Source organism: Phalacrocorax carbo, chromosome 2 (assembly GCF_963921805.1).
Source record: "Phalacrocorax carbo chromosome 2, bPhaCar2.1, whole genome shotgun sequence".
In the NCBI taxonomy this organism is placed as follows: Eukaryota; Metazoa; Chordata; class Aves; order Suliformes; family Phalacrocoracidae; genus Phalacrocorax; species Phalacrocorax carbo.
Genome location: NC_087514.1, coordinates 137,523,415 through 137,550,476, shown reverse-complemented (window position 1 = coordinate 137,550,476; position 27,062 = coordinate 137,523,415). Strand labels below are relative to the sequence as shown.

Sequence of the window (27,062 nt, the reverse complement as noted above, 5' to 3'; positions counted from 1 at the left end):
CAGTGCCATTAGTTAGAACACTGTTTAGTGTGCAGGCAAGGCAAAAAGAATAATTGAGTCACACAGAAATAAACTTCCATCTTTTTGAGCCTCCAGTAACAAGAAGTAATGGTGTCTCATTAAATCAACAGCTCATTCCTGCACTTACCTATATTAAATTATATATTCATTCACATTACCTACTCTGCAACTGTGTTGCCTTAAATTATCTCCATATTCATATTAAAGCTGGATAATTTTATGGTTGCAACATTTGTATCTCTTAAGAGATGGGATAATCAAATTTCTTGTTGCAGGTTGTAAAGGAATTGCCATGGGGAGTCCTTCCCACCGCTGCAGTTGGCATCGCACAGTGAGGTAGGTGCATCCTTCTCTCTCTGCACTGTCTGCCATTAGCCACAGCAGGAGGCAAGATATATCATTTACTAGGCATTTAAGCACTCAAGATGCAGCATAACATCGCATTAAGGCATGCTTTTGGGATGACTCCTGGAGGAACCGAAGGCTGGCAAAAAAAAAAAAAAAAAAAAAGAAACCGTTTTTGTTTGCCACGGTATGGGAAGAGACATGCTGGACTCAGTAAAAGACATTCACTTTATCTATGCAGCACTATATACGTACGAACTGAGATGCAGAAAATAAATGGACATTCTGCCTACGTTCAGGCCGTGTTAGCAGCACAGAAGGATGAGTTCACACTTCACATCATCTTTTCCAAATGAACTGGAGTTCTCATATGAATGCTTTTGGTATTTTCGGTAGGATTTGTCTGTTTGCTCTGTCTTAAAGCACATTAGAGCTGATGTGTTCGAGTGTAGTACTTCCCGCTTTGATCAAGTCTTGGTCACCAGTGCTACACCGTTTTAACTTAGATCTTATCCTTTGTATAGAGATACTGTTAAAAAAACATCCCCCTTCCATATTCTTGCCTATATATAGTTATTTCTAGAAAACGTTGCTACTCAAAGGCAAGTCTGGAAGAGGCTAAGTTCAGAAAAAGGCACGACCACATTCAGATTTTAAAATTTTGTATAAGATTCATGCTGCTGTTATTACAAGTTAAATTTAAGCGGTTAGTTCCCTCATAGCATACATCTAAAACCAGGCCACCTGTGTGAACACTGAGAGGGACAACCTTTTTTTTATTCATTACTGTTTCCTTGTCTCGTACAAGGAGTAAGAAAGTATTTGTGACTGGAACACCATATACCAGGCAAACTGGAAGAAACAACAATTTTTATGAGGGATGTGTTCTTTTCTGCATCTCCTGCTGCTTAAAAATAAAACTGGTATCTTTAAGCTCCTGCGCACTCCGAGGTAAAATCTTTCTCCACCTTGATGCAAAGAGCACTCCCGTAAGGGGCAAGCTGCACACACACAGCTACAGAGCTGCTGTAGCCTCTCTGTGGGTAACCTGCAGAGCTCGGCCACTTCCTTCATTTTCTTTCTAGGGCTGGGTAGCAAGCTACAGAGTGCTGCATCTCTTCAGTTTTTCAATTTCTTCAACTTCCCTAACCTAAGGCCAGGCAAAAGGGGAAAACTAAGGTTACAAATGGTTCAAGGGATGGAATGGGTGAAGGCAACTGTGCAATTTAATGTAATATGACTGAGATTGAGATGAAATTAATTAAATGACACTATTATTTACTTCAGTAAAACTAATACAATATAACGTTGGAACTCAACAGTAATATCCCATTTTTTCAGTAGCTTACTCAGTCATATCATTTCATTACTGCTTTGATGCTCACATAGAAGTAACGAATGCTTAGACCATAGATGTAGGTGCAACAATTTTTCCCCAAATATTTACAGATAAATCAGTTGCAGAGTAGTCTGTGTACATTATTATATATTATTACACACATAGTGGTCAGGTGTTCTTCATGTTACTAAGAACCATTCAGCAGTGCTTCTAGTTATTATTTATTTTAGTTTAAAGCTTAAAATGAAGTAGCTTTGGTATTCCTCATTAAAACATAGGCTACACCTGAACATCAGGCCAGTGTTTTTACAAGACAGCTCTTCTGACTGCAAAACATGGAAAATTTTAGTAATACTTTGAGTTAAGATAGGAATGCAAGATATATCCATAGTATATTCAACTTGCGTGCTCAAATTTGGTCTGAAAGAAGGAACCCAAGGTCTTCATTAGGACAAAAAAAATTAAACAAAAAAGTGCCTTTTAATATGTAAAAAAGGTTGCAAAGAGAAGTATGGTTCAGTGCTACCTGAGGATCCTAGATAACACAGCTACCCTATGATTTTTTGCTCAGAGCCCTGATGAAGAGCAATACATTATGGACACTGCACTTCTGTCCCTAAGCACAGGGATCCAGCATGCTGCTTACATCCAAATTAATACATCATCAGGCATTAACATCATAACTCAATGAGTGAGAAGGTCCTACCTGTGAGATCTCCTTGTCTTCCTCTCCGTATGCAGTTTAAAAATAGCTTGTTTGACTTTGGGATGGAGGTGACCAATGTAAGCAGGGGCTGTTTTCACTTGCGAGCAAGCAATTAAAGCAACCTCAGCCTCTCAGCTGTCTACCTCCAGCTACTGATAAACTGCAGGTACTAGTTTCTTTTTCTCACCATGCTATTTCCAGTGCCCCATGTTTTATTAAGTTTCTTTGGAATTAGCAAGTTGAAATGGTGATTTGTGGTTTCTGGGGGGTTTTGTTGTTGCTATCCTTTTCTGCAAAGTTCTGTCCCAGAAGAGAGGCTGAGGAGCATTAGTGTAGCAGGGACAGAGGAAGGCAAAACTCGGGCTGAAGTTCTGCTCCTAAAGAACTGTAGCCTGATTTGTCAGTGTTGTCTGCACCTAACTTACACCCCTGTACACAGACGGCAGCTCAAATTTGCCCCAGCTGTTCTGTTCTGCTCAGGTCCATGGTTCCTATAGTGTTACAAAATCAAAGCGTCACGTACGGGGTTCAATGTGTGGCAGATCTAGGCATCAAGCACGGGTCACTGGCCAGAGAGTACAGCCCAAGGTACAGATCTTTTTTAAGTTGGCCTGTGTAACTGGGATCTTAGAATAATCTTTGCAGAATCCGAAGGGAGTCATGGAAAAATTCAAGGAAAAAAGAGGCCAAACCCCATGTGCCTCTTAGCTAACCCTTAGCCTAGTGGACCTTTGATATAACACAGGGTTTGCCCCAAATATCTCTACTTCAGGAGGAAAGATTTAAATGAGTTCAGTAAGACAGAGGTTGGAAAGAATAAAGCCAATCCTATTGCTCTCTGACTTGTGGTCATTCCACAGTCATGTAACCTTGTGGTTCCTTGCCCTCTCAGCAGCCTCCTGACCACAAGAATACAATACTTTTTAATTCATCAGTTTTAGCCTTTTGCAGTACAGCTTCTCATTGCCACAATGAAGTACAGCATCGCTTACAATATATTCACATTTGGACTGCACTAAAACCTCTTTTGAGATACTTTGATCTTTTCACACTTGCGTACAGTATCAGCACGCTGCCATGAGTTAATAAAGCGTTATTTTCAATTTCTTCCCTTATGTGACTGTTTGGATGCCAGGAGGCTTAGTCAGACACTGTAGCTCCTTTGTGCCAATTGTGACTCTAATAAAGATGTGCAGGCACAGAGACAAGGACCTGCTCCCAAAGCAGCACTAGGTTGCTCTGGAAAGGAATGAGAGTTTTCCAGAACTATGCAAACATTTGGTTGAGCAAAGAAGCTTGAAGTCCAGAAAATTTCTGCTCTCCAGCTTTTGTAACACAGGATTTCTCTTGTTCAAGAGGTGTTTGGAGAGGCAGAAAAGCCCAAATTGCCTCATCCTTAACAACCTACAAGCTGGAGAATTCCCCATTAAGCTCTGTGAAGGTCTTGCTCAGTTAGCAAGGTTACACAGGTCACCCATAGCTTTGATTTATGGTGTAAGGAGTTAACCTGACATTACTCAGATGATTTGCATGATTTGAATTAGTTAGTTTGCTAAGACCAATAATCAAAATTCCTTCTTTATTTTAGGGCAGTTGGTGACCTTTGCTTTTCTACTGACTGGCATCAAATACACCACCTCTACGTATGAGTCCATCACTTGCCTCACTTCAAACCTGATGCCCCAGAACTATCCCTACAGTTTTCAAACTGATGTGACAATGGGGAATTGTGAAGAAATGTGGCAATGACTGAAAGCATTCAAATTTTTGTTGTGATAGAGACCCAGTTGTAGCCTTGGCAATGGTGCTGATATATAGTATCTAAGAAAAACTTTATATCTCGTAGTGGAAAGGCCTACAATTTCTTGCATGGACTCAGTAATTCAATCTCACTAGACTCATTCAGTTGTTATTAATTATGATGAAGCACTAATGTGACTGTTCCCACGTAATTACTCTTTCCAAAACACTCTCCTGAAAAACAGGTTCTTACCCTAGCAGATAGATCCAAACAGTAGCTCCTCCCACTTGATAAAACCCAGAACAGAGGAACTATCCTGCAAACATACAGGAGTGGTATAACTCTACAAGCTTGTCTGCAGTACTTGCAGCAGCTCATTTGCAATATATGCCTTTAGTTGGAGTTAAATTTAGAAATGCAGAACATAGTCCCAGTATCTTCTTGTATATAGCCACATGAAAAAGCAAATAATTGGCTATAGAAAAGCCAGGAAATTCCTCAGAAAGGAAGCAGGGCAAAGTTCCCCACAAAAGTGTAATTGTATTGTTGATATATTTATCACTGAAGTCAGTTTAACCTTTTTACTAACCTATAAGAATTTTTGAGAATAAATTCATGTTTCTCTGCCTGGTGGCTGCTCTTGCAGCGCAACGGGGAAGAGAATCTTCTGAAATTTGTGTTCCCTGGGGTAGGGGGTTCCCCTCTGGAGAAGCTGAGGGATGCGACAGCCTCAGCACTGAGCAAGGGAACTCCAACGGTGGCAGCTGCTTCTCCTTCTCTACCCTTACTGCTTCTCCATTAGGGATGCGCCAAAAGCCAGAAGCGAGGAGAGCACCTCTTGTGCCCAGCTCCTTTCCTCCTGTCTTCCTCCCTCCTTCCAGCTGAGGTTAGGAGGTGAAGTCCTGCAGCAGCTGACTGCCCCTTGGCTTCCGCTCCCTCCTCAGGGCAGCCAGGCTGCTCGCATGCCCCAGCCCGCTCCCGCTGCGGGTGCGAATGTAGGAAGTCCCTTTGAAAGGAGTTCCCAGGAACTCCCTTCCTGTTGTACGGAGCTGTGATCGTAGCTATATTATTAAATTCAATGCTATTACGTTAGTAGCTTAAAAACGCAATGAAATCATCTAGGCCATTGTATTTGTCCATGACCAGTGAAAGAGGAAAGGAGTGGCATACATAATGCCAAGAAATGAGCATTATAATATTCTTTCTTATTAATAAACTAAAATGTTATCATTAATATAGGCGGATGGAATATTTAAAAAACCCATGCTGAAATTTAGCAGCAACCTTTAAAGCAGGTTATCATCACCCAGTCCTGCGGCAGGCTTTCCTGCTAGCAAGCAGAGCAGCGGGAACATTCCTTGGTGAAGAGTTGGTTTATGGACTTGAGACAGGTAATCCTAAAGCAGAAACTTGTTAGGGATCAAAAGGCCAATTTAGAGGCTTTTATTATTTTATTTGGATTTTGCGATTTTTTTAGATGCTCATTTATAATATAAGGAAACCAAAGGGATTTTTTTTTTTTTAAAGGATAAGCAACCAGTAACAGGAGTTTCCCACACGGCACTTTTGCAGTACCATTTTCTTTCATAATTGTTCCTTTTTTCTTTTGTTCAAATACAAGCCATTGCAGATGAAACTGTATGGCTGTCTTCTGCAGTTTAAACCTTTGTTTGTGCACTAATGAATCTAACTAGGTGTCAGAGCAGACTCTAATGAGCATCACTCGCTTTCATTTAACTCTACAGCTTGCCGTTATACACTTTAGAAGCTCTGTTGGTTTATTCATAGCAATCACTAGATATTCTTTTTCATTAGATAGATACTAGGATACTAGTTTTCCCTGTTGTGCCTTTCATTATTAAGGGAACTATGAAATGTTAATACTGGCCTCAAAACCCAGGGCAAAAATGCTCCCAATCCTATTTGAAATGCAATCGCTCATACTGTAAATGATCATACAGATCTGAGCACAAACAGCTTGAAATTTTCTTCATTTATTTATGAAAGAATGAAAGAAAAAGAATGAAGAATGGCCCTGTTTAACCCACTTGTATGATTTACCTTATTAACTGAATTTTTTTAAGTTAATTTAAGCAGCAGGACTGCAATTATAAAAGCATCCATAAACAACTATTAACAACTGTCGTATTCCCACCCAGGTTCTTAGCTCAGATCTTAAACCCAGAAACACTTAACACTTCAGAGCTTATCCCTGAGTCAGTTTTGAAAGGGGTTTGTCCTACCAAGCTGTCTTTGTGAATTCCTGACTCTGGTACCTGGAATATTGCAAAGCAGCCCACATGAACCATAATTTATTGCTACTGTTGATGATCAGGCCAGATATTATACAGTTTGAAACACACTTCAAAGGGATAAGTCCTGAAAAGAGCTGACTCCTTTTTGTGCTAATGATGCCAGTCGCAAGTTTTTATTAATTTTATATGATGTTTTGATTTCTTGTAAGTTTCAAATCTTTAAAGAACAGATATCATCCTTAATTTAATTTAGGAATTCTTTTATTTTTTAATTAAAAATATTTCCATGCTAATGATTTCTTCACCTTTCTTCCCTAATATTGTAAACTGACAATTTTTAAATAGTTTCTATTAGACTTTATATAACACTATTTTTAAAAAAATTTATATTAAACTCAGCTCTACTCAGCTCTAGGTTTAGTAGAAATGTTTAGCTCCTGTTCTGATCAAATACATAATTGGTATTTAAATAAGTACTACTTCAGACAAAACAAACAACTTTCCAGAGTTTACAGATCAAGTGTCAGTTTTCACAGTATTTTATCTCATAGCTGTGCCTGATTTAGGTTGACCAGCCTCTAATTGAGACAAATGTAGCCATTATTTGTATTTAAATTTCATTATTCTGTCACTTCACACACTGAAGTCTGAAGAAGATGCATTTAATTTACTTGACATTACACTCACATCATCCTTGTACATAATCTGCCACAGATATTGTATCCTAGAACAAGTCCTAGGGCATTAATCCACCTCAACTAATTAATGTTACTTTCTAGATTCCCCCAATAAATGTTTGGCTAAACACTATTTGTATTTTATTACGGTGCTGTAGTTCTACTACATAGTTGTGCTCCGAGTACAAAAAGACTTTCAAAAGCCCAAGAACCATTTTTATTAGATTTTTTTTCTGTAACACTAGAGAATCTAAAGGGTAATAATGGACATTATCTCCACTTCTAATTTTATTTTATCAGCTTTTTTGCTGGTTTGGGTAAATTCTAAAAACTGACATGTCTTATTAGGACATTATCTAAGAATATTTGGTCAAATCCGTAACAAATAAGTCAAAATACAACATGGTCAACTTATCTTTTACACATCTTCCAAGTGCTATGACAGTAAGACCAATATCTGCTTCTGGCAAATTTCATACCCATTTCTGTGTTAACATTTAATGACAGAGTAGTGTTAGCAAAGTGTTTGGATTATATGTATTTAATGTGTGCATGTGAACATGTAACAAGAATTCCAATGCAAAAATACCATTCTTATCTTATGAATTTACCTTGGTGGGCTTTATATAAACCAGCATAAAAATCTTTCATTTAAATGCAGTTGTGTTCCCTGAACTGGATTGTTGTCATCAAAAAAAGTGAAATTTCTAAGCAAATAATAAAAATGCATAGATATTTTGTCTTAACAAAATCCTGGGATGATCATGACATCATTCTTTATCAAACTTTTTTCTTTATGCAGTAAACTTTCTGATAAGGACCATGTCAAGAACACCTCTGTAGCTTTAAGAAAATTTAAAACTTCTGGATTTGATACCAGTTCTGTATTAATGAGGCCTACCTAAATCATTTTTCCTCCCCAGTTAAACAGTATACTTGCATTTTAATTAAATATTTAAATTTTATATGTATGCATATGTGTTAATATTCAGTCAAGTACATTTTCTATATGACAATATGAGAATTAAAAAACAGAAGTCATTTTAACTCAGGCCACTGGCCACTGTATTTGTTACATAGACAGGGCATAAGGAACAAAAACTCTGACCTAAAGCATTTGCAGATTTAAACACAACCCCTAAAATAAAGAATATAAGAAATTCTTTCCCTGACTAATAAGAAAGACAATCTCTCATTCCACATCCAGACATATGGCCTTATTGCTATAGGCAACCATAATTATTCCTGAAACTTTCTCCTCCTGTGCTTGTCTGTGTGAATATGAACATAAAATATACTGAGTATCAGTGCCCTATAGATAATTATTTGGAATAAACACCAATTTCTATCTGCTGATAGGGTTATCACACATAGAGATTTCTGCTCCACCAAAATTAATGGCTCAGGGAGAAGGTGTAATTCTTGAAGAACCCAATATATCTGATAAACTGTTTACAGCCTAGATAGTCACAGCTGTAAAGTATGTTACCAGTTTCTCACAGTGGGAATGAGCAACAGGGAAGGCAATGCTTGTTGGAGACTTCAGTTCCTGATACTTTGGATAAAGAAGTTGAAGTCTTCATATCTATAAAAGTCACAGAAATACTTTTAAAAATTTACTCCGTCATCTGTGCATATATGTGCACTATAAAAACGGATTGGTGGAACTTTGTATGAGGCACTCCCTGGAAAATTCACCTCCTTTCAGGTTTAAAAAGATCTGGTTTCTCAGGTGTGCTAAAGAATTACAGAGATGATCAGTGAAAGCTTCCCCTCAATTTCAGTTGCACACAAAATGTTCTTTTCTGTTTGTTTTGACGTCAATATCTGACCTAAATTTACCATTCATTTAGACCAGTGTTCAGTCATTAAAAGTTCTTAAGATTTCTTATCTTGTATAAGTAAAAATCACTTAAGTGCAAAAAGCCTCATACCATAAAAGTACGTGCCAACATGAGGTTTGATCGGCCTTTTGCCAAAAGTAGGCGTCATGAATATCCCTGTAAAGCTTCCCTTTATAGACTCCCTTCAGTTTACTCTTCCTCTTTTTAATCCTTATTTCTACTCTGTTCAAAAATTGTTAGCTCATAAACTTCATATGTAATCAAAAAGCCAATTTCAGTTCAGAGTTTAAAAAAAAAGTGTAAATGTGTTACAGACTAGGGAGAAATTAGGAAAGAAAATACAATTGGCTCTGATGGTCTTGTTTATTTACATATCCTTTCACAGAGTCTGTAATAAGACTCTGAAATCAAGCTATGAGACATCCAAGGCTGAAGAAACTAAGAACTCTTAGTGTTTTGGGGGTTCTTTTTTACCTGAAAGAGCTTCAGAATTAGAAGGCAACTTGGCAATTTCTATACTTCCACCTTGTCTACCACCACATAACCTTTTTCTTTCATATAAAGCTGATGAGTGTCAGAAGGATCCATTTCTTTCACTGAGTTTTCCATTACTTCCTGTCGTGGTTTAACCCCAGCCAGCAACAGCCGCCTGGGATTAAACAGCCCCACACAGCCACTCGCTCACTCCCTGCCGGTGGGATGGGGGAAAGAATTGGAAGAGTAAAAATGAGAAAACTTGTGAGTTGAGATAAAGACAGTTTAAGAGGTAAAGCAAAAGCTGCGCGTGCAAGCAAAGCAAAACAAGGGATTCATTCGCTGCTTCCCATGGGCAGGCAGGTGTTCAGCCATCCCCAGGACAGCAGGGCTCCTTCACGTGTAACGGTTACTTGGGAAGGCAAACGCCATTACTCCAAAAGACAGACAGACACAACCACAACCACCACCACCCCCATTCCTTCTTCCCCCAGCTTTATATGTTGAGCATGACGCCATACGGTGTGGGATGTCCCTTTGGTGTCTTGGGGTCAGCGGTCCCGGCTGTGTCCCCTCCCAGCTCCTTGTGCCCCCCCAGCCTGCTCGCTGGTGGGGTGGGGTGAGAGGCAGGAAAGGCCTTGACTCTGTGTAAGCGCTGCTGAGCAGGAACTAAAACACTCCTGTGTTATCAACAGTTTTCATCACAAATCCAAAACACAGCCCCATACTAGGTATTGTGAAGAAAATTAACTCTACCCCAGACAAAACCAGCACACCTGCATATAACTTTCTGTTTACTTTTTTTTCCCCCTAAAATATTAGTTATGCTAATTTTTGGTGGTTTTTTTTTTTCTCCTGATGGCATGGTTATAAGTTCAGGATTTTTTTCAATTATACAAAAAAAAAAAAATCCCCAGAAAGTTCCTTTCATAATGGCTATGTGCATATTTATGTGTATATTTTGTTAGTAAAGCCACATGCCGAGAAGGTATTACAGATTCTTGCAAATTGTTCTCAGGGTAGTTTACCTTTACAGGGAGTAGGAGGACTATCACACCTTTCCTGTGATCAATTACAAAGCAAAATTAAAAGAACTCTAAAGAAAACTAAAGAATAAATACTAAAAGCAATCCACATGGTATCACCTTACTGAGAGCACAAGTGATTTTGCAAAACTTTAGCGACATAATTTCAAATATTGAACTAAGCTGTAAATGTTAAATTATCTTAATTATTCCAGAAATGTATTCATTTCTAATTTACATTAGCATGAAAATAAATCAAGCTTTTTTTTCTGCCCTAGCAACCTCTTTCATGTGTTAATTGCTAGTTTGCCGTTGGGTTCTTTTACCTGAGGAAGGAGTCTTGCATTTTATTTTACATCCAGAATACCAACATTAAAGTATCTTATCCATCCAATTGCAGTGGGTGCTTAAATTTACAGGCAGCTAGGGGAAATATACCATGTCGTATATAGGAAATGCAGCATCTTGTAAGAAAATATCTTAGAAGGTTTTTTTGAGCAACAAAGAATTCTGAAAATATTTTAAATAGGCTTATGTATTCCCTACTTCCCACCACACTTCTCATCTATGTCCTTCTACGTTATTTCCCCTACATTAAGAGGGAAAAGATTAGTGGATCTACACAGAATAGTGGAAAAGTGCTCTCAACGAGTTAAGACAGTTGTGCTATTACCACTCTTATTTTAATGAGATGCTAGGATTTTGAACGTAGTAACTTTGCTACTCTCCTCCCACAAATATCTTGCATAAATCTAATGTTACTACAAAACTGCCAAATTATTGCACGCCTAAATTGCCACCATTAAAATAAAGCACCTGTACAGAGCCACACAAGTGCCAGCAAACCAGTCTTTATCCTCACACATCTGCTTCACTGTCACCCAGCCTGCCACACAGTATCCATCACAGCTCAGGAGCTGGCAATCCAGCAGCATTTAAAGGTAAAATAACCAGTCTGGTATGGGCAGGGGTGGGAGGCGAGAGATAAATCACCCACAGGCTTACACCTGTGATCTAAGCTCTCTTCTGCTAGCGATGTTGTACCTGAGGGGGTTAGTATCTAATTAGGCTCTCTGCTCATTTAGTGAGGGGGTTCTAGTGAAACAAGTTTTGCTAATTGAGCTAAATTATACTTTTAAAATATTACGTGTTCTCAAAGGAATAAACTGGAGACTGAAAGTCACTCATTGAGCCTTCAGGAAGGAAAGGCCACACATACGTGGCCTTTTAATTTTAACATCAGTTATACTTCACATGTAAGGAAGATTGTTCTAACGTAAGAGAACTTAAAAACTTCTTCCAGAACTGTGAAATATCTATGGCATTAAAAAAAGACACGCCAACTCAGGTCAGAGGAGAACTTCATTGAATTAGACTGTGAAAATGTTCAAATATTCATTTAGTTAAATTATCTGTGCTACAAGTTTCGTGATAATGTACAGTAAAGGAACAGTAGCTATAGCATGAATTTCAACTGAATTTCAAAGAAATGTATTAAAAATATCAATATTAGCATATCAAATTTTTGAAAGAGAAATGGGGCCATTAAGAGGCCAAATCCCATTTCATTATTTCCAGTTCAGTTCAGACCAGGGATAAATGATAGTTAATGCAAAATGCTACTCATTGGCCAATGTAAAATGAGTTGTTGGTCTCAGGCCAGGTCCTACCAGACAGATAGGTACCACACAAAGCCATCTGTAGTAATTACTCCCCTGGGCCTTGATCTTGCAGATGTCTGCACAGTTTTATGCATACGAGCAGCATCACTAACTCAAAGACTTTCTGGTTTTGGCCTTGTTTTCATGGGAACGTCTCATACTCACGCAGATCAGTACATGCGTAAGCATTTGCAGTGTGAGAATACAGGCTGACAGCCTTGGCAGAATTGTCAGAAATTGAAGGAGGATAAAAATTAAACAATCCATTCGCCTATTTGTGTGGGACATCTAATTCTTAATGGAGAAGCACTGATGAGTATGTGTCTGGCTGCGTGTCAGCAGCCTGCCAGCGCACTGTCCCTGTTCTGTGGATGGAACGTGGAGGACATCTTTACGCTTTAAAACCAGATGGCATATATTCTTATTTTTATAAAAAATAAAAATGCATAAAACTATAAATAATTTTATGATTAGAAAGGCTACATTTTAAAAAGTGAACTGCTCAAAGCAAGTTTCAGTGCTTCATCTTTCCACATGCTGTGGCTTTCCTTTCCTAGACATGTGACAGAAGCATTTACCATGTCATTAATTCATGGAGACTGTAATAATGATGCCTCTTATCAAAGTCAGGTTGACCAATAAATGAAAACTCCACACATATGTATGAACAATGATGAATGTCCTTTATAGCAATAAACAGATTGCATTGCTCTGTGCAAGCCACAGGAGCAAAAGGACCATTTTGTCACCACATCTTGTATGTACAAGAACAGATAAAATGTAAATGATGTAAATGATCCTCAGGAGACTACAGCATATTTTACTACAACTGTTCTGCTTTTGTAGTTATAGAAGGTCAGCTAGACCACGCCTATTACAGCCTACGGGCAAACCAGAGATAGCTGTGCCTCGCTCATGCTAAAGCAACAGCGTTACTGCCAGATTTTATTTTATTTTTTGTTCTTTCCTTCTGCATACAGACATTTCTTACACAAATTACAACAATGTACCCAAAAAATGAAAGCATGATTTTCAAAAAGAACCTTACCTCTTACACAGCTCTCAAAAAGGTGTAAGGTGTAATTTTTTCATGGATACATTTCTTACAAGTCATACACATTTACATTAAAAGTTCATTATATTGCTTGTCAGATTCTCATCTCCTGCTACAGAGATAAACCTGGCTTTTTGAAGACTACCCAACAGAGCATAAAAATTTCTTTTCTTAAAGTTTTAGCTCTATTTTAAGAGTACTTGAAAGAAGGTTTTGCAAAATCAGTGACATTACATGGGATTTGAATGTTTTAACATGACTACCTCATCTAGAGCTGCCCAGATACACTCTTTCATAGTTTCTGTCAATGATTTCTTGCTTTACATGTATCCAAGCTGTATGTAATACAGCCATGCATGTATTAGAAAAAAAACCTAAACCTGTTTGGGGTCAGACTAAAGATTCATTTAGTCTATAACCTGTCCTTGACAGTGGCTGAAGAGAGATGAAAAGGTAAAACATATGGTGGTAATTCCCCGACACACCAACCTATTTTCCAGAGTCCTGCAGCAAAGGACCTCCTCAACCACAGAGAGCAGATTTGTAAACAGCTAGTAAATCAGACTACAGGCTATGAAGTTTGGTACTGATGTACTTCTATAAAGGTTTCTTACTGGAATAAATCGCTTTGAGGTTGTAAATGCCATCTTAGACCACTGCAACACATCTGTACCTGAGGGCATAAAATCAGAACAGCTCAAAGGTGGGCAAACCCATCCTTCTGAAATCCCAGTGTAAATTTACTCTATGCAAAAAACTCCCGATGGGTTTTTCTTCTGCGAATGTGTTGAATTGCTTCTGTATCTGTGTAAATTTTTGGCATCGCTAAAAATCTATAGCAACGATTTTCCCAGAGTAATTTTTACTTTGTGATGAAACACCTCTTTCTATATGTTTTGAACTTGCCACTTGATAATTTTATTTCTTAGCTATACTGAATAAACATTACTTCCCTATTTATTGTTACCATTATCTGCCATCATTACTCATAATTTATATACCTCTACTACCCAGCTGTCCTCTCTTTCTAGGGCTAAGGAGTCCTACCCTGCTTAGTTGCTTCTCATATATCTTTCAAAACCCTCATCGCTCTTTTCTTCACCCTTTCAAGTTAATATATTGATGTGTTAAATGTGTATCTTAGTTGGTGGCACATTACTGATTTTAATTATTGACTCACTGTAGCTATGATTTTGACCTTTGAATTTTGTTTACTTCTCAGATAGAGAAGAAATGTTACATTTTCTGTTTATATAATCAGAGCAGGATGAGTAAAAAAACCCAAGAATTTGTAACATCAAGAGCAAAAAAAACCAAAACTTGCAGAGATGAGCTCAGATGAACTGTGTAGTATGAGTCATGCTGCAATGCAAAAAGATCAGATGATGCATGTGTTTCTTTCCTAGACGCAAAAATAAGTCTCACATCTTAGTCACATGATAATTTATGGCTTAGTTTTGAGTGGAAGCTTTGGTTTTCTTCTTCCACACTGTGGACATTTTCACAGCATTTTGCTGATTTTATCAGAAAATATCATCATCCCATGTGAGGCAGACACATTGCACAAGCCACCAACTGAAGAACCAAATAGTTTGGTTTAGCTTCCCTTTTGACCGAATTTAGAGAAATAATTTGTTATGTTGAGGACTCAGCTGTCTGGCTGATCTTCAGCATCATTACTGACTCTTAAACATGCTGCACCTTGGAACCTGGCCCGTGGGGTCCAGCATCCCACTACAGAAGCATAAAACAGCACGATACAGCAATGCATTAACAGAAATACAGAACATACTATTTGCATGTCATGTTCTCAGACACAGCGTTTCAAGTTTTCTGATATATCAAATATCTAATATGTCTGCTGAAAAAAGTGGTTTTTTCCCGTGATACATTTAAAGCAATATACTTAAAGAAAGTTCATAAATGAATATTGCAAGTAATGAAATAATAATGATATCATGAGTTTGAACATCTTTGTTGGAAGAAATCATTTAAGAAAAGCAAGGAATGGGGAAGGACAATGTTAGCAAGAGAGAAAATAGAGTGTTTGAAATTACTGAAAAAAAAAGTCACCAAAAATTGGTGAACCTCTGGTTCCTCTGTAGTCTGCTGGAGATTGGCCATTGGCTTGCACAGCGTTGGGAATTCATCCGATGAATCTTCAAAAAACTTGGGAAATTAACAAAGCATCCATTCCATTGCACGAGAGCTTTGGAATTTCAGAGGATGGGTTTATTCTCCTTCAAACTGTTCTGGTTTTATGCCCTCAGGGACAGATGGGTTACAGTGATCTAAGACGGTGCTTGCAATATCAAAGTGATTTATTCCAGTAAGAAACCTTTAGAAATGTATCAGTACAAAATTTCATAGCCTTTAGTCTGAGTTACAGCTTCATCTAAATAAAATACCAAATAAATTCCACAGAAATGGGATAAAACCTAACCTGAAATTAACCATTTTCTGTTTACTGAACATAAAAAGGACACACATGTTTATTAGGAGGTTCACACAAAGTGCAGCCACTGTTGGTGTGCTTTCAATATAACATTTTCTTATAATATCCCTTCAGCAATGCAAACACACATTTTTACATGTCTTTTTTGACGAGGGCTCTTTCATGTGAGCAGCCTCTCATTATTTGCAAAGTTAATATCATCAAACTTGAACCATATTTTACTAACACCTTTATTGATTGCCATAATTAGGCTTAGCGGTGTGATACCTTGTTGTCTCAGCCCCTATCAGCCAAAATTAAAAAGATTTCTGGTGGCAATTGCCTCACGGAACTTGTTTAATGTCTCTGTTCTCTGTCTCTCGTCTGCTAAAGTATTTCCTTCAGTAGACGACTGACTTGCCAGCTAGCAGCATAATCACAGTATAAATGAATATTTGATGCCAAGCATTAATTTGGGAGATCATTAGTAGAAACTGCAAATAGTAGTGAAACCAAGCAACTGGATGTCCTGGGAAATTACAAGTAATATTAGACAGAAATAGAACTTAAACAGTTAAGATATAATTCTTTCCACATATGGAATAATTTATCAAGGGTTACACTTGGAGACTATAATTTCATCAAAAGCTTTGGACATATTCTTACCATATGTAACTACAATATACCTTTTACTAGGAGAAATCAAAGAGAAAAAAATCAGTATTTTCTTTTTTTCACGTTTATCTATTTTGTATCCTTTGCAACACAGTGTGAAATTACCTCTATACAGTTTTGCTGATGGCTAAACACATTCTCTGTTTAAATATTTGACTAGCAACATCAATTCATTAGGAACAAATTAATTGACTATTTTATTAGGATAGATCCTAAAAATCTTCATCAAGGGTTGGTCCCCTCTGTTCTAATCATTGTATCCTTACTCATACACAGCTCAAAAAATGTATATACACGATCTTCCCTAGGTTCTGAACGAGACCATTCACATTCATAAGTAATAGAAACCGATGTATTACATAGCATTTTATCTCTGTTTTACTTTTCATTACAATAAGGCCTATGTAAAATTTTAAATTACATTTCCATAATGCCATGCACTTATGTTCAGGCTCAGCCTTGTTATATCTGATCTAGTGAACTGTTCAAAAATTGCTGAGCAAGGGCTTTAATATCATTCCATGATTTGTGTGTTTTCTGCATTCATGGTGCATGGCCGTAAGTAAAAGGTAACCTGTGGGCCTGATGCTTTTATACTCTCAGTCTGGCGATGAACTGATGCAGATTAAGCAATGTTATAGGGCTTTACATTATAAACAAATACAGATTAAGAAATGGCACTAATCTAGCAGGAAAGCAGAATGCGGAGGCAAAAAAATTAGCAGGAGGACATTCCCCTGAAACACTGAATGTTGACTGCTGCTGTGTCTCTCTAATTGCTCTCTCATTGCACTTAGGCAAAGTAAAAGCACTGAATAATATGTGGGTTAGTATGAGAGAATCATACAGTTAAGCAACAGGGAACTTTGAGATAGGCAGTGTAAGACTGGGAATGCAGAATAGCTTCATTTCTGTAGCAATATAGCTGTGTTGCAATTAACTAGTCCAAAGACATAAGCAAAGCCATCCTACTCATGATCCTGATGAATTCCAGCAGAATTTACTAGATCAGGCACAGTACAATATGAACCTGGCTATGTGATACAGAGAGGACCACTTACAGACGTGCCAGGACTCCTTGGGAGCCCCCTTTCTAAGGAAATACAAGAGTTCAGCTGCAGAGCAGATCACAGCTGGTTTTGTACCCAGCCAATAAACCGACTGGAACCAAACGCATTGGGAAGACCACCTCGGAACTCCCTAATTCTGCCTCGCCAGAACCGATGAACCCCGATAAACTGGGTGTTAGTCATACCTGGAGTGCAAGCATTACATCCAAAGGTCCATCTAAGCTTCTGTATACTCTGGGACATTATATACTTTTATTACTTCAACTAATGTATGCTGACTGCTAGCCATACCTTTCTGGAGGTAAAAATATTATCCCTAAATAAGCAGAATTAGGCTATGTACTCTCTGCATCACTGAGTAGTTATGCTCTTCATAGTCCCAATCAATATGCTAATTTGATCTGTGATGAAACTGATCTGTGTTAAACTGACCTCTTTAGATTGAAATTGCATATCAACAACAACAGAAAATGTATTTATTAATGAAGAGGCAGAAAGCAAGGCAAAAGAACTATTTGCTCCAAGAGCCCTTGTCCAAGAATTAAGATAGTTTTTGAAGAAAGAATATTAAAAATATTTCCCATCCTGATATACTCAGGCATATTAAGCTTAGGCAAAGCTACTGAATACAGGAAAGTGCAGAAGTGGTGAGATTACAAAACCTGATATTCCCTAGAGCGCTTCATGAACCAGAGGCACTGTGTATTGGGAGCGTGATCACTGCATAAGCACCTGGTTATGCACAGCACACTTCCCATTTGTGATGGATAACTTTGAGGACATTTCCCCACCTGTACGACAAGTGCGCTTTGTAGAATTGACTGAAGAAGTAAGATTTATCTTATGAATGACAGGAATCAAAATGACAGGAATCAAAATTACAGGAATCAAAATGACAGTGGTTTAAATATCAGCAAGACACTGTGTTTCTGTTTTGTCACTTTTCGGTCCCATTGTTTCTCTGGGCACATTCCAAAGGCTGAAATTGAAGACAGCAGCTATGTATCTAACCTCCCAGCAAAAAATCCCTCAAGCCCTCAAAATAACTTTTTCTCTACATACCAGCAAGCTGAATTTTCCCATTCTTCTCCTCTAAAAAGGTGGCAGGGCTCTGAGCGTATCCCTTATCCTGGGGTTTGGCTGCCCAAGCTCAGGACCAACTTAGAGACAGTGCTGCTGGTGATCATGACAGTCTGTGGAGATGCCTTTGACCCACACGCTGGCATGCCGGCCTGGCCATCTGCATCACCATAGCCCTTCCCGGCCATCCTGGGGCTGTGACTGACCTTGGTTACTGTCTCCAGACCTCCTCCCATCTTTAAGAATTTTTTACTCTGGAAGGACTGTTACTGCAAGCATGATGGTATTACCTCATTTGAACAAAGGAACAGAACCAGGGTTTATAAAAGTGGGGAAAAAACCCAGAGGGTGAATATTAAAGGGTTAAGGCAATTGTCTCAAGTGATGGGAGATAGGTGGAGCCAAAGGTGTTGTCCTAGCACATGGGCAGGTGAAGGGTGAGGACCCTAATCAGTTTAGTGCTGTGAGCTGGATGTCAGTCTGGGGCACCAGAACTGGCAGTCACCTGCTAAGCTTGGAAGACTTACAAGTCTGCATTAAAAATATATTTTAAAAGACAGCATTGAAGATGGTTGAGTCATTCAGATTTTAAGCAGTTAGGTGACTTGACCTTTTTTCCATCAGGAAGATGAGATTTCACATGCAGTGACCATTGGATGAACAAGGAAAATCTGCTTTGTACATCTTAAAAGCATAAGTAGAAAGACCATTTCTAGTGTATGAGCTAAAGTTCCCATCACACATTTTAACTTAACCATGATAATATCACAGAGATGGTACCTTTCTGTAACTGCGTAATTGTCTAGAGGACTGTTTGAAATAAAGTAAAATTTTTACATTATGAGATTATTGTAGATAAATGGATGCTGAGTTAGTCACTTATGAGGAATAATAATTCATACAGGCAATGCAGATGCACCAGCAGATAATGAGTTCAGGCAGTATCGGTTCCCTCTGCTCCTAAGGGGAAATAGTGCTGGTCTTGACAGCTCTGTACATCCACTGTCCTCTTGCAGGATCACAGGTAGGGCTGAAATCAAGCCACAGGAAACCTAGCCAAGCAACTGATAAGGGGTAAGAAAGAAGGGGCTGCATCTTCTGTAAGGCTGAGGAAAACAATAGCTGTAAACTGTTTTCAGTATTTTGAAGTGAAACCTGTTTTGTTTTCATTCACTGGCATTTCTGAACTGTTCTGAGCTGTGGAGGCCATTATGGTGCACCCTAATGTTCCCTGAAGCATAGCTTTGGCCCAACTTCTGACAAGAATTGACTATTACCTATATATCCTCAGGAGGTGAATACCATGATGTCCATTCTGTGAGAGTTTCAGTTGATATTTAGCTCATCTAAGTCCATTACCTAAGTAGCCTCTGTTTCAGTAGGTGCATTCAATCTCTCTCAAGGAATGAATCTCTAGTTCAATCAATATGATCATTACATTTGCATCATTCTTCATTGTTAGGTTCATGCTGCTTGTAGTTGATAAAAGGTGAAATAACTGGTAGCAGACAAACCTGAGTAAATAAATACAGAACAAATTTGAACTGGCAGCCACGTGTACATTTAATTGACATGTATTGATTTACAATTGCTAGTAGGCTTTAAAATGTTGTCCAAAGCTATAACCAGGCTGTGAAGAAAAGTGTTATCTTTACACATGTTACATAGTTTACTTTACTGGAGCTTTTTGTTACCCAAAGGCAAACATAATCAAGTTTTAAAACCTTATGACCAAATAGTTAAAGAATATATTGTTTATTAAGCCTTAAAAGCTTGCAGAAACAAAGGATAAAAGAAAGATAAATTCTCCATGTGAGTTCAGTCTGAGGTATTAGTAACTAGAAGACACCGAAATGCTGAGATGGAAGAAGATTCACAAGTGCTAACTTATACCACTGATGGGATACTCAGACACAGCACTGCCAGAGGATTCTCTGTCTGCTTGGCCTAACCCCAGGCAGCAAAGTATTGTGCTATTGCTTAGCCTGAACTTACACGGAGCAGGTGGCAGAGTTAGTGAATGCCATGGAGAAGGACCAGATTGTTATAAAAATATAAGCCTGTAGACTCTCTATTATTAAAAGTCTATTTACAAGCTTGAAAGACAAAAAAAGCTGACTTGGCCTTATACCCTGCATTAATATCTCCCAAGTTTAAAAAACAAACTTTAGATTGTGATCTGAATCTCCCCTTGCTTGCTTAGCTTCTCCTCAGATCTTTAAAGCAAAGTCAAACTTTTCATAAAATACTGCAGTATTTGTGTTACTTTTAAAACATGGTTGTAAAACAGCATTCCTCACACTGCTAGCTTCAGTGAGATAGATACCATTCCAACGGGATCATAAAACATCTCAGTTTCCTGACTCTGGTGAGCCAAACAGTACTGCTTCTCTTTGGTAGGTCAAGACGGAAAATAGCTGTTCTGCTGAACTGAAGCAAGCTTTTTCCTGACACTGTGGTTGGTTTTGATCCCTGTTTAAACATTCTTAAATTAAATAAACCATTTAGTGTAACTATACGTCTCTTTCTGCTGAAACTTGCTTATTGATCTGTTTTGGGAAATAATGGCATATGGTCTTTCCTCTGACCACTGACCCATGAGGCAGCTAATTACCAAAAGTGGGGTTAATGTCCAGATGGAGATCAGTGACAAGTGGTGTCCCTCAGGGGTCAGTACTGGGACCAGTACTGTTTAATATCTTCATCAGTGACATAGACAGCAAGATTGAGTGCACCCTCAGCAAGTTTGCAGGTGACGCCAAGCTGAGTGGTGCAGCTGACAAGCCTGAGGGGTGGGATGCCATGCAGAGGGACCTGGACAAGCTCAAGAAGTGGGCCCATGTGAACTTCATGAGGTTCAACAAGGCCAAGTGCAAGGTCCTGTACCTGGGTTGGGGCAACCCCCAGTATCAATACAGGCTGGGGGATGAAGGGATTGAGAGCAGCCCTACAGAGAACGACTTGGGGGTACTAGCGGATGAAAAGCTGGACAAGAGCCAGCAATGTGCACTCACAGCCCAGAAGGCCAACCGTATCCTGGGCTGCATCAAAAGAAGCATGGCCAGCAGGTAGAGGGAGGTGATTCTGCCCCTCTACTCTGCTCTGGTGAGACCCCACCTGGAGTGATGCATCCAGCTCTGGAGGCCTCAGCACAAGGACATGGAACTGTTGGATCAGGTCCAGAGGAGGACCACAAAAATGATCTGAGGGCTGGAGCACCTCTCCTGTGAAGAGAGTTGGGCTTGTTCAGCCTGGAGAAGAGAAGGCTCTGAGGAGACCTTATTAAGGCCTTTCAATATTTAAAGGAAGCCTTATAAGAAAGATGGGGATAAACCTTTTAGTAGGGCCTGTTGCAATAGAACAAGGGGTAATGGTTTTAAACTAAAAGAGGGTAGATTTAGACTAGATATAATGCAGAAGTTTTTTATGATGAGGGTGGTGTACCACCAGAACGGGTTGCCCAGAGGAGTGGTAGATGCTCCATCCCTGGAAACATTCATGGTCAGGCTGGACAGGGTTCTGAGCAACCTGGTCTAGTTGAAGATGTCCCTGGTCACTGCAGGGGGTTGGACTAGATGACCTCTAAAAGTCTCTTCCAACCTAAACTATTCTATGACTCTATTATTCTATGAAATTTGGCTTCTTTGAAAGGCTTTCTGACTTTCTGTCATGAAAGATCCTTTCAGTGGCTGGGAACTGTTTTCACACATTATGACAAATTTCCTAATTCAAGGAGGTTGAAATAGGATTTCCCATACACTAAGATTTCACTCTCCAAACTGTGAGTGTGGCTACTCTCAAAATATATTTAGCAGATCACATACTGGTACCTGAAATCAGGTATATGTCTTTTCTTCTAAGCTTCATACTCCTTTGTATATTTTTAGTGGCCATCAGTCACATGTTACCTAGAACCTCTGTTCCACCTTTTGTTTTACTGGAGGAAGGCAGCACATTCTCATCCAAATTCCAGTTTGACCACTATTACAGCAGTTAAAACCATCATCTATATATGCTCTTACATAACAGTGGCATTACACTTTTCCAAATCTTCAAAGTCACTTTCTGGATTTTTTAAGATACACAAAACATGTTTCTTGTCATCAGGTAGACTACTGATTTACAGTAAATTAATTTTAAACAGACCTATGTTTGGTACAGTAACTCAGGGTGTAGCAACTTCAGTTTTCCTCCCCCCAAAAGCCTGGAAAATTCTACCTTCATTTCAATTGTCATTTTCAAAGCAAGTATAGGCAACAAAGGCCATCATTGTAGCTCAGTTGCCACTTCCCCTAGTGCAGTACTGAACAATCCAGAAACCTGCTGGGAAAGACTTTGACTCTGTCCTCCTTGTGCCCTTCCCTTCCTTGTGCCTTGCCTTGCCTTCCCTCAGAAATAGGGACACAGGACTGGATTTGAAATACAGAAATATAATTCTGGTTTCTACATCCTTGAAAAGAAAGGAAAAGAGATTAAAAATACATTGAAAAATGCATACCAGGTAGTTTAAAAGCTTAACTTCCTCTGAGTCAAAACTCAAGTAATTTTCCACTTCATTTTAGTACTTTTTTCTGTATGACACTATACACACGCTGATGATTTTCACATTTTATGTCAGACAGTATTGTATGTTTGAGAGATTATAGCTAGCTCATTCAGTCTGGCCCTGTGCTGCTTAATTCTTGAGCCATATATCAGCTTTGAGGTGTCAGCTATCACAAATCAAGTGTCAGAAGTGTACATTCGGGAATAAAAATGAAGATAGAAAAGAAACTTTTCAGCCTGAACATATTGATGGCAAAACCTATGTCATTCCCAGACATCCACGAGGTGGACTTGAAATAAGATATTAAATCAATGTGCTACTGTAATATATGAATAGGGCTGCTACAAACACACCTACATTTCAGACAGACACTTCTGAATTCTCTGCTGCATTTGCACATTAGCTTCAGTTGTTCTCTAGAAGGTTTTCAAATCCTAGGGTACATGTATACTTACAAAATTGTATCACCACCTCTGAGAATGTACTAAAAAGCAACGCAATAAATTACTGACATATAGACTTCTTCATACACACAGCTGCTTCCTGTGGTTGCCAACACCCAGATCTTCATATGTTTGTACACAACACAGACATGGTGTAGATACACTGCAAACAAAAAGCAGTCATAAGTCCATGGAACTGGATGTTAAGGAAAGCTAAGGCTGGTGGGCTGAAAGACCCCAGGGCTTTTTCCTGTTGCTGTGTATGCTGCTGTTGCCACTCCTGGATCCAGCCAGCAGCCTGGCTAGGCAGGTAGCCCAAAGATACACAGGCACACATCTGGCAGCACAGAGCAACCCAGGGAGAGGGCAGTGCCTGCACCAGCACCTGCATGCCTACAGGTTTACACCAAATGCCCTCACACAGATACGAACAATTCTGATGGCCTGATCATGTTCTTACTTGCTGGCTAATCAGGCTCAAAGCTTGCTAGCACATATGTACATGGGGTCTCTCTGGCAGACGGTCCGGATCTATGGTCACTCCAGCAGCTGACTAACAGACCCCCAGCCCCTCCACTATCAAGCTCACAGTCCTCCTACCCAACTCACCAGTGACTCCAGCTGTGCTGCTGCCACACACACACACACAAATGGGCTCCTCTTGCCGCTGACCCCTCTCTCTAGTCACTGGCCCCTAGACCTATGGGCCCCTTCAATCTGTGGCCTCTGTGTACAGGTGCAGGCAGCCTGACCTCTCATCCCATCCACCAGCTACTCTTTCGTGAAACTCACTGTCGATCAGGCACATCCACATGGGAAAACAGTTGGGAAGAACAGAGTTTAATAGCAAGATGGGCTACACTGAGGCACTCAAGCACAAGGCTTAGCCAGAGAAGCATACTGGCCAGCAGCTTGTTGCACACATGACCGACGCCTTTTCCTCCTCTCCATTTTACCACTCATTCCTTTCCGATCCATCTCCATCTCTTCCTTTCCCTGCATTTGGCTCCTTTCCTAAATGTGACATAATAACTTTTGTTAATTCCCACAATCCCCCCAAAACAGCCTTAATAAGTTTTACAGAACCTCCCAAGTCCCCTCAAATATCCCATTAGAAGTTTGCACCTTCTCATGAGATCTACAATAATCTTGTTTCTCTCTTGTTTATCAGCAACAAAGTTCTGGCTGAACCTCTTCAAGGCCATGCTTCACAGGTTCTTTCAGTGGCCCATCAATCAGCGCCCTAAGGATCCCCGTATTTGTTACTGCCTTGTTATCTCCTGTTCCTTAAGATTTGCACTATCAGAGTGTTTAATTTATTACTTCTCTTGCCTCTTGTCCTTATCTTTGAAGGTGACTAGCTGTTAGCCAGATATCCTCGCAAACCAGATATCCTTACATTCCACCTACCCTCATGTTGGCGGCGTGTCCTCCCTGGAGAACAGCGTTCTTCTCACAGAACTTGAAGTTAGATGAAATGAAATCAAATAGGCAGTCTGGGAAAATGTAACTCAGTCTTTTCCATATGTTTATTTCCAAATGAGAGATAAAATATTCTTGTTCTTCACACGCACTCACAGAAATGTCCAAACACTCTACTTTGCACATAAACACTCTCCAAAACACAGATTTCTATGACTGTGTTTCATCAGTGAAATGTTCACGCTTTCAAAACAAGCTGTGAACTCAATTGAAAAAAATATCTTTCGAGCATTTCTTCTTTCCCATTATTCAAGCATCCTAAGCAGTAACTTTATATGGTTTTAAATGTGTTAATCTCTAAATTCTGTTTTCTCAAGGTCTAACTTAGGGCAGTTGATGTCACCCACTCCACTGTTTGCCTTATGCATGAGCATAAATGTGGTTGCACATTTTCCTTTGAATGTTCAGGCTACCCGTATTACAACTCTGTTTTTAACATCAAACAAGTTAGCTATCAATTGAATTACTTATAATCTCATAATTAGTCAAAGGGGCATTTTTACCTCTGCTAAACACTTCTTCAGACATTATACAAATGTTATACAGAAGTTTTTCCATTCACAACTGGCTTCAAATTATTTCTGGTTATTTTAGATTGTGTCTCAGTTTCCATGGCACTATTTAGGATATGCATACACATGGGAAACTGAGTGTTAAAAGATTATAGGAATGCATATAACACACTATAGAGCTAGAAAGGGAAGTGCACAGTTACTTACTGCTAATGATCATTGCTTTATCCAAGACACAGATCCTTGAACTGCGGTATATAATCTTCTTACTGGATTCCTTACTGAGGCAACAGGTAAGGTCAAACCAAACCTCTGTGAGGCTAATATCTGCAGATGCAAGATAAAATGGGAATTCTGTAAAGTAAGCTATTTAGCAATAAATGCATATTATTTCTGGTACCCACTACTCGAAGGAAGGAAAATCCAGAGGCTAATTTTGAAATCTAAAGCTGTAGCAGCAGAGGAGCAATCTATTAAGAATGAATAACAGATTCTATCAGGAATGAGAGATCTGTGCACACCACGTATCTTTTGAAATAAGCACGGTTCATTAAAAAAAAATTAGTTTAATCTTCAAGCAGCTAAGCCTGTATTCTTCAAATCTCTACAGTGCCACCCAGCAACAGAAGTTCTCTCCTGTGTTATAGAACAAAGAATAAAAGGACAATTTCATATGGTGTTATCCTGTTTAAAGATAGCATTGCTCTTTGTTGTAATGGAGTTCTCTACTTCCTTTAAAAAGAATAAAATGATGTTGTGTCTTACAGGAATAAATATGTTTCCATTGTGTACTGACTAGAAACACTGTGCTGTAGGAACACAGTCCATTCTGGACAAACTACTTTTGCAATAAGAGACTAGACAGTCATAGGTTGATTAAATTTTCAATAAAATATTTTGACACAGTTGTCATGACAATAATGAAAAACATTTTAATAGGATCCTATTTCAGAGAAGTGCAAAAGTGGACAAAAAATCAGACATAACAGATTATACTCATTAAGATAACTGCAATGCAATTATATGATAATCTTTTCCACAAGAAATTACTTTCCTGATGATGAGAAGTTAAAATATTAATTTCTAATTCCATCTCTTCTATATGTATCCACTAGAATTCTGCAGAACATATTACAACAGAAGCTAAACACTGTCTCTGGAAGCATTTTTGCACAGCAAATATCCTAACTAAAAATAATTATTAAAGTATTTTTCTGAAGAATGAAAATGCACTTGCAATATGATCTTTGTCTGAACAGTTACTTAAAACAGATAATTTTTTTTGTGTTATCTGCTTTCACAAACTATGATGCTGGTTTTTATAACAAAAAGTTTTTAAAATATAAAACCTATAAAAGATGGATGTAGGAAAAAATGAAAGCTTTTGTTTACTAAATAAACTATTAAAGCTGAAGAGTCAGCTGAGCAGGCAAAAATGAAAAATAACCATCCCCTTTATACAGAAAACCCTGTTGAAAGGTGAGGGAATTCAGAGCATTCCATTTCTAGGATACTTAAAAATTTTTAGGTCCCTTACAAAGCTTCCAACTCTGTTCTAGTCAGTAATAAGTGAAAATTGTGATCACTTGAAAGCTAAACCTCTCGAAATATAAGTAGCCTCTGTGAAGCAGTTCCCTCTATCCATTTTCCAAGGAATAAAAAATCACATCTGGCACCT

General features: G+C 38.8%; 1 long non-coding RNA gene across 2 annotated transcripts in view; it reads right to left on the bottom strand.

The window, feature by feature from the left end:
• Nucleotides 1–18,203: 18,203 nt before the first annotated feature.
• LOC135312082 (uncharacterized) overlaps nucleotides 18,204–27,062 on the bottom strand; it is a 15,429-nt gene continuing 6,570 nt past the window's right edge. Inside the window, exons 3-5 of one of the 2 annotated variants that reach the window (XR_010371737.1) lie at nucleotides 25,592–25,711; nucleotides 24,801–24,851; nucleotides 20,631–23,553 (exon numbers count right to left, since the gene is read on the bottom strand). This is a non-coding gene — a long non-coding RNA (uncharacterized LOC135312082). Of the gene's footprint in view, nucleotides 19,916–20,630; nucleotides 23,554–24,800; nucleotides 24,852–25,591; nucleotides 25,712–27,062 lie in introns of those variants that run through there. The other variant, XR_010371736.1, reaches the window with a different exon arrangement.